The sequence below is a fragment of the Alosa pseudoharengus genome, unplaced genomic scaffold (assembly GCF_046254945.1).
Source record: "Alosa pseudoharengus isolate Yale_2024_CS ecotype anadromous, Long Island Sound unplaced genomic scaffold, YU_APseudo_1.1 YU_APseudo_1.1_scf_16, whole genome shotgun sequence".
Taxonomy (NCBI): Eukaryota; Metazoa; Chordata; class Actinopteri; order Clupeiformes; family Clupeidae; genus Alosa; species Alosa pseudoharengus.
Genome location: NW_027468630.1, coordinates 5,690,124 through 5,698,743, shown reverse-complemented (window position 1 = coordinate 5,698,743; position 8,620 = coordinate 5,690,124). Strand labels below are relative to the sequence as shown.

Here is an 8,620-nt window from a genome sequence, read left to right as displayed (position 1 = left end):
AGTCTCTACCAGCTTTCGGAAAATCAGATCATTCCGCTGTTTTCCTACTGCCTATGTACAAACAGAGAAGTCGGACGGACCCCCCAGTGACGAAGGAGGTCAAGCGCTGGACTGACCAGTCGGAAGCCAGGCTACAGGACGCCCTTAGCAACGTTGACTGGGAGATGTTCAAGACGAACTCTGCTGACATCAATGAGTTTACGGAAGTATCATTGAGTTACATCAAAGATTGTTAAGGCGGAGCAAGATACTTCGTCGTAGTTCATGTCTATGGGAGCGAAATGGGGATCGAATCCTGTCTGCATAAAGAGGCGTGTCGATGACGTATTGATGAGCGTACGTTGCAAATCGCCAAGAGCAGCGGCATAAATAACCGGCGCACACCTGATATAAAGTCGATTTTCTCCAGACTGGAATGCTCAAAAATGCTACAAATGTACCTGAAATCTTCACAAGGGTTTGAGGATCATGAAAACGTGCCCGAATTTCACATTCCTAACTCTATAGAACTAAGACCTTAGCATATGTGGTAAAATTCTGAGCTATGCCTATAGACTTCAATGGAGCAGTCGCTGCCTCTGCTCTGCATAAAGGGGGATTTTGAGGCCCCCCTCGTGCGATCCGGGTTCCCGGAAGTGGCTCCTGATGAAGTATCTTGCTCCGCCTTAACAATCTTTGGTTACATCAATATGCTAACTGATTCCATCATCCCAACTGTAAAGATCCGAAGCTTCCCTAACCAGAAGCCATGGGTGGATAGAGAAGTGAGAACGGCATTAAAGACACCAACCATGACTTATAATGCTGGGCTTATTTCAGGGGATATTACGGATTACAAAGCAGCATCTTATAGTTTACGTAGAGCAGCGGTTTTCAATAGGTGAGGCGCGCCTCCCCTGGGGGGCGCCAAAGAGCCACAAGGGAGGCCTGACACGCGAAGAAAAAATAACGGTCCACATCTGTACACATCTGTATGCCGCTCTATTGATATCGGTAATTGTGCGTGCGTGTATTGGGCTTAAAATGCATCGTTTCCTTGTCCCAAGTCAACAGAAGTCAGCATTAAGGGAGGAGACAGTCACAGGACCCAGCAAAAAACGTAGGAAATATGATTCTGAATATTTAAAGTTAGGTTTCACCTGGTCGGGGTCCGAGGCTGCACCTCTGCCGCAGTGTGTGGTCTGCAAGGAGGTGCTAGCAAATGATAGCATGAGACCATGCAAACTTAGGCGTCACATAGAAACTAAACACACAAATCTAGTGAACAAGCCAGTTGAGTTTTTGGAGAGGAAGCGTGTTGATTTGCAGTCCCAAAAAAGCATAATACATTCATTCGGCAGTATTAACATGAAGGCGACAGAAGCATCTTATCGTGTCGCGCTACGTATAGCAAAGGCCGGCAAACCGCATAACATTGGCGAAACATTGCTACTCCCTGCAGCTAGAGATATGTGTTCAGTGATGCTGGGAGAAGCAGCTGCTGCTAAACTTGACGCGATTCCTATCTCTGATAATACAATCCAGCGACGAATATCCGACATGGCTTGTGATGTAAAAGAGCAGGTCCTGGACGCTGTTCGTGAAAGCCCCTTTCACGCTATTCAGCTGGATGAGTCCACTGACGTCGCACACTGTGCTCAATTGATGGTGTACGTTAGGTTCATCAAAGAGCTCAGTGTGCAGGAAGATTTTTTGTTTTGCGTTCCTCTACCCGCCCGCACAACAGCTGACGAACTTTTCAAGGCCTTGAACAACTTTTACCAGGCTAATTGCCTTGACTGGGGCCGGTGTTGTGGGATATGTACTGATGGGGCGAGATCGATCAATGACTGGCCGTCACAGCGGTCTCGTAAAACAGGTACAGGCCGTTGCCCCCGCGGCTGTGTGGAAGCACTGCATCATACATCGCCAGGCTTTAGCAACAAAAAAGATGCCCCAAGAATTGCGTGCTGTTCTTGATGAGGCTGTCAAAATTGTAAATTTAATTAAATCGCGTGCCTTAAACGCCCGTCTGTTCTCAATCCTCTGCAATGAGATGGGTGCTCACTTCCAGCAGCTGCTCCTGCACTCCGAGGTCAGGTGGCTCTCTCGGGGCAGAGTCCTCACCAGGCTGTGTGATTTGCGTGAAGAAGTCCTCCTCTTTCTCACCGAGATTAACTCCCCACTGGCAAAACATCTGGCAGACATGAACTGGCTTGCTGTGTTGGCCTATCTCTCCGACATCTTCGATAGGATCAACTCCCTCAACACCTCTCTCCAGGGCAAAGAGTGCCACGTCTTTTCGGCACACGACCAAGTGTCTGGGTTCAGGAAAAAGCTTGACTTGTGGTGTGCTCGTGTTGAACGAGGTTCGTTGGAAATGTTTCCAACCCTGGAGGATGTTGCGGAGAAGACAGGGCTGCCTCTTAACTCTGTCCAACCGGTCATCACTGCGCATTTGAACGGGTTGCGTGACCAATTTGGTGAGTATTTCGGAGAGGACGCATTGGGAAATCAGTGGGTGAGAAATCCGTTCTCTTTCCCCGCCACACCCCGTGATGGACTGAACCTGCAGGAGGAGGAGGCCCTGGTCGAGCTCAGCTCGAATATGGACTTGAAGCAGAGACTGGGAGAAATGCCAATCGCGTGTTTCTGGTTGTCTGTGGAAGTCCTAATCCCCTTCACCTCCACCTACTTGTGTGAGTGTGGGTTTTCCGCACTGACCCTGATTAAAAACAAATACAGATCAAGGCTGCAGGTGGAGGACGACTTGCGTTTATTTCTCTCTGCAGTGCAGCCCCGCATCGAACACCTCTGCGCATCAAAAGCGAGGCTTCATTGTTCCCACTGATATTGACAATTACATTTAAAGTCAAAATTGTGTTGTATTGACTAATTTGTTTGGGCCATAGGGTTGATGCCGCTCGTGGCGCAAATGACGTGAATGGCATTTTGTTTGCATTTTGTTTGTTATTAAGGTTTTGTGGCTGAAATCGTTAAAAAATGTGTGATGAAAATATGCGAATCTGTTCGATCTGAAAACATGCCTTCAATGCAGTTGACCGTTAAATGTTACGTGTTCCGTGAACAAAAAGCGTTGTTTTTTATTGATCAGAGAGCTGTCCATTGTCCATTTGTTCGAGACTGTGTTTATCTCCTTCAAGTGCGCTTAAGGCCCAGGCACACCGCACCGACTTCAGTCGCCGGGTGTAGTCAGTTTTAGCCTATCTTTGGCGCCGATTACATTATGTTAAGCATGACTTGTTAATTGTGGATAGGCCTACTAATGTTCAGTAATTTGAAGCCTCAATTAGGCCTGCATGAGTTTGGAAATTATTTGCTGTTGCAAATAATCATTTATGAATGCACTTTTTAGTTGTGGAAATAAAAGTACAAAAGCACAGAAGTTGTGGAAATAAAATGTCTTCAATCAATTATTGAAAGTCATCATTGCTTGGAACACAAAAAAGATGCCTTTTAGACCTACTGCAGAGGCATATGTGGGTTAGGGCAGGCAGATGGGATTTTTTTTTTTTTGGGGGGGGGGGGGGGGGGGGGCTCGGCTGTCCTTACCTACTCTAAGGGGAGGCTCACATTCACCCAATTTGAAAACCCCTGATCTATACGACAGTAAACTTCAGCTAGCTAACGGCAGTTACAACTAGTTAAGCAAGGAGATGGTTAACGCTATGTTTGTATTAGGGCTGTCAGCCATAACATGTTAATCGCGATGCAGTAAGGACCATACGCGTTAATTTGTTAGAACCCGATTGATGCAAAGTGCGTCAAAAAACACATCCTTTCTTCTTTGTTACATTGCTCCGGAACTGTTCATTGCAATGAGATAAAACTTTTATTGCGTGACAGAGCAGAAGTGGGGCTTTCCAACGAGACTACGTCTATGTCTGTACGATCAAGTATGAAAATAAAAGAAAATCCTGAAATTAAATCAAATTGCATCAAATGTACAGTCTATACTTCTCTGCGTTCACCTGCTCACCCATTACTCTCGTTTGAATTACTCGCAAACCCGTGATCGCATAGCATATGGCAAGCATATCAGATGAAAGAGGAGACAGAGCTATCATTTGATATCAAGTACATCCTTCTGGGTTATAAAACAGACGAAGTGACAGCAAAATAATAACTTCATATAGCTGGACTTGCCCCACGTTTACGAATTTTTGGCTGTTTTTGTGGCAAAGCATGTTTTGCCTCTACTTTGTTCTTGGCAATGCAGTAAAAATATGTTGTAGAGAATCATTATGAGTGCATACACCATGCAACAAAACCAACAAAATTATATTTTGTGAGATACATGTCAAAATATATGATTTTTTATAATACGCTTTTTGTATTTGTATTATTTAACATAATAACCTAATGGTGATATAACATAATGGTGATAACACTTGTCGGTAGGGCCCCCTTGGAATTTTTGCTTGGGGCCCCCACAGACTCTAGAATCGCCTCTGCATTTCTGTGTCACAGAATTGTAGGAATGGTACACACCATGTCCTTCTCGTGAGTCCTTGTGAGTGAAAGCTGAAGTTCACCTGAGAGGAATTGTTCAATTTAGGAGATATTTCCAGGAAAAAAATAAAAAAAGATATGTATAAATATTGCTTGACAGAATTTGACAACTAGTTCAACAATTTTGTATGTAATGACTCAAGCAATAAAATGAAGACTATTAGTTTTATTGGGAACGACTATTCAGCATCCATAAGTATAGTTCATTTTGACTGACATGACATAAGCAAATGATAATGTTATAAAACAGCAGAGAATTGTATGAAAGCAACTGATACATTTCCAAAAGCATTTGCAATTTGTTCAGAGGAAGGAAAAATTGCTACTATGATGTGCACAAATGACTGAATGTTGTGGAGGTTGAACTAATAGTTATGAGAATTTTCATTCTGATCTGAGAAAAGCACCAAAGCGACTGAGAAAAACTGTAATCTACTCTATCACACAGAAAGAAACACAAGTCCTCAGTGGCGGATTTTGCAAATTGGGGGCCCAAGGAGAAGGTATGTGTGGGGCCCCCTCATCCGATCTTTAAAAGAGAACGAAAAAAATGTAAACTACCGACTGAATGGTGGATAGGCAGGTAAAGCTAATCTACGGGAAAGTAAAGGTTGGAGAGGAGAAAAAACCCTACCCCTTTAAACCCTGCACTTCTTTACTCCAAAATGAAGATGGAAAGCAGAGAACACACAAAGTGTAGCACTACACAACTAATAGTCACAACAGCCCAACAGAGAACTCGACCCCCCCACCACCACCTAAAAAACCCTTGTGATGGCTCTTTAATTCCCCTTTACGCCTGTTTGCTTTTCTCCTACTCATATTATAGGCAACTTCTTGAAATCATTTTTAGTTTTAATACTTATATATTAATTGGTAGGCCTACACTTTACATTTCTGTAAGAAATGCAGTCATTTCCAACCTATTCCCAACTGCTGCATCTGCTTTGCACTGCATAACATCTGATTATAATTTCACCATAGGGTAGCCTACACAATTGTAGGCAATGGCTATATTTTGGATATATTTTTAGGCTATATAGGCTTAAATGTCACTCGGACAGACCGACAGAATTGTTTTTTTTTAGGCTAGGCCTACTCCAGTCGACAGTCTGTCCTGCATTGACAACATGCTACATAGCCTAAACAAATGTTATAGGCCTAGGTTTCTACTTTCTTTTACTTGTATGCTCGATTTTGAACTATCTACTTTGTGAATGAATTTGTAGCCTACTTTCCTTTGTTCAATGTGCTTGTTGAACGATGCTGGCAAGCGTGTCCCTGTTTCCCTGTCATCATGTCATTGCTCTCGTCTCGTTTTTGCTGAACCTTCCAGTGACGTTTTCTGAGCTGTTAAGATTTATAGAACCTACTTCCGTGTAATAACATGGGCTGATACCACATAAGCCAGTCGTAACTTTTATTATCGTGGGGTAGCTAACGCTTTGGGCGAATTCGCGATGTAGGCCTAATTCACTAACGAAACAGGCATGAGAGTAGCCTAGAAATCTAGACGCACCCTAGCGGCGGCAAATTAATTTGCTCAGCCTGTACGTCTAGTATCGAACCATAGGAATTTCTATTGGCTTAACACCGTGGATGTTCTCCAATCACAGCGCTCTATTTCGTTAGAGAGTCTTAAGGCGGGCTTAACAGGATAACGATATCCTGCAACGGTGAACAACAAGGAAGGTGGCTATGGCGAACGAAGAGCGGTTGTTTGAATCGGCGTTGGCGTCAACTTTGGAGGAGTTGGACTTGTGCTTTTCTTTGAAAGTAGAGCAACACAATGCACTTAAGTAATTCCTTTCGAAGAAGGATGTATTTGCCGTTTTGCCGACCGGATACGGATATGGTCGTAGCGCTGGCCTATTGCATGCCTAGGCAGTTTGAAAGACAATTCTCTGCCCGCCCCTTGGATTAAGCAGGTGAATGATTCGATTCCAGACTATACATTTCAATGATATAGGATGGCCCGCCAGGCTAGCATGAGAGGGGAGATTTTCTGACGTTTCAACAACGAAACAGAGGTTGCCATCGTTGCAAGAAATAAGCAAATTTGTCGCTAGTCGCTAGATGCCATTTTTCTCGCTAGGGATGGCCAAAACTTAATCTAACGACAGAGTCGCTAAATTGTCAACACTTTCCCAGTCGTCCTTTGTGTTTATCTTTCGCGCAACGCACGTTACAGACTAGTCCATTTCATTGTGGAAGTAGGGGGTGTATAGGCCTATGTGTAGGGACATAACCATGAATTGGACATTTTAATTACTACGTCAATGTTTTAAGTATTTCTTAAGAATATGATTACAATTTACCATACTTTTGAAGCGTTCATGATGATAAGGGTTTTTTTTTATTTATTTTTTTAGGTTGGTTGGGGGCCCCCCTACTAAGACTACTGGTAGGGGGCCCCAAGCAGCCGCCTACCTATGCCTCTATGTTAAGACCGCCACTGGATGTAATCTACTCTATCACACAGAAAGAAACACAAGTCCTTCATCACACTTTGCTTAATATGTTCCTGTGTTTCAGTGTCCTGGGAATGGCTGACAAAAAAATCAGTGGAGAAAAAAAACTGAAAAAAAGAAACCCTTTACCAAATCAATATCATTAATGTTTGAAAGTCATTTTAAAATAGGCATCATTGAATGATTCACAAAATGATATAAACAATGTTGAATAATTAACCCTGTAGAAAAACATGTAGGCTACTGTATGTAGGGCTATGTATATCTGTCTGTTATCCAGAATGTGAGTATTTTTTTATCGGCGTCTGATGGGTCTTTCTTGTTTTGATGTTGACAGTCAGTATAGCTGATACAAATATCAGGAGCCCAATGGCCCGTAGACCAGCAAGAAGCCAGTAGAGGTTGAAATGATGGTCTTCATTCTGAAATGGGGCTTCAGAAAGAGAATGATTTGAGTAAGAATAGGCATAACATATTCTATTGAAACTCTACAGAAATGCATTGCAGCGCCATGGCACACTGGTTTCATGATTATATTATTGCATTAATCGCCATGCAGATAAGATAATGATAAATAAAAGATTTTATTTAGTAATTTAACTAATGAGTCACTGAATAACTGTTGTTCCCCTACCTTTTGTAGTAAGAATGTCATCAACTTCTGCTTTGTCTAAAATGAATGAGAAGTTTCATATTCTTAATAACATATTCATAAAAGAGATCATGACAAGATTTGTGGTTCTTATTGCAATATTGTGTTTCAAACTGTGATAGTTCTCACCTTGATAGAGTCTGATGCCTATCCCAAACTTTTGCTTTCCCTTCACTCTACCTACAGTAATACAGTGCCAAATCTTCCTCGGTCACATTGCTGATTCTCAGGTCGTTGCTTTCACGGCTTTGGTTTGCCACTGCCTTAAAACGATGGTGTATGTGGTCTTTGCTGTAGAGGCTGCCGTCAGATTCATTTGGCCCAGCTACCAGGAGGACCACTGGGATCTCGTCAGATTTGTGTCTTACCCAGGCTGTCTCGAGATGGAAGGAGATGTCACACTGGAGGGTCACACTCTCTCCAAGGTGCACCTTCCACCATTCAATTGATTCACTCAGACTCACAACAAAACCTGAATACAAGACACATGGCATTCTAAAATAGCCTACCTCTGAAGGTATTACAATAGAGTATAGAAGTGTAACTGGTCTGTCTAATAAAAACCTAGTTTGGATTACTAACATTCTATAATACAAAGTGAGAGCAGCAGGGTAAAAGTGGAATAAAGCATGTAGGCTTACTCAGACCGAAGATGATGCAGAGAGCCATTTTAGCTGAAGTAGACTCGCTGCTTACACTTCCTTAACAAAACCCGAATGTACTGTACTGGTTGTTATGTAGATCGTTAGTACATGCTTAGCAGGAAGAACCATATTGTGACCACAGGCTGCAAGTTTAAATGTCAGCCACACCTCACTGAGTAAAATACAGGAAGGAGGGTACCATTTTTCATTTAGTTTATTGTGTATGTATAAATGTTTTAAAACACCCATCAGCTGAAAAATATCATTTGAAACCTGTGATGTCAGAATACTAGGGCTGTCAATCGATTAAAAAAATTAATCTAATTAATTACATACTATGT

At 42.6% G+C, this 8,620-nt stretch overlaps 1 long non-coding RNA gene across 1 annotated transcript; it reads right to left on the bottom strand.

Annotated features, from left to right (window-relative positions):
- Window positions 1-6,864: 6,864 nt before the first annotated feature.
- Window positions 6,865-7,820, bottom strand: LOC143125410 (uncharacterized). The gene is made up of 3 exons (XR_012987255.1): window positions 7,765-7,820; window positions 7,618-7,653; window positions 6,865-7,416 (listed from the first exon to the last, which is right to left on the bottom strand). It is a non-coding gene; the product is annotated as an uncharacterized LOC143125410 (long non-coding RNA).
- Between the last annotated feature and the right edge of the window lie 800 nt (window positions 7,821-8,620).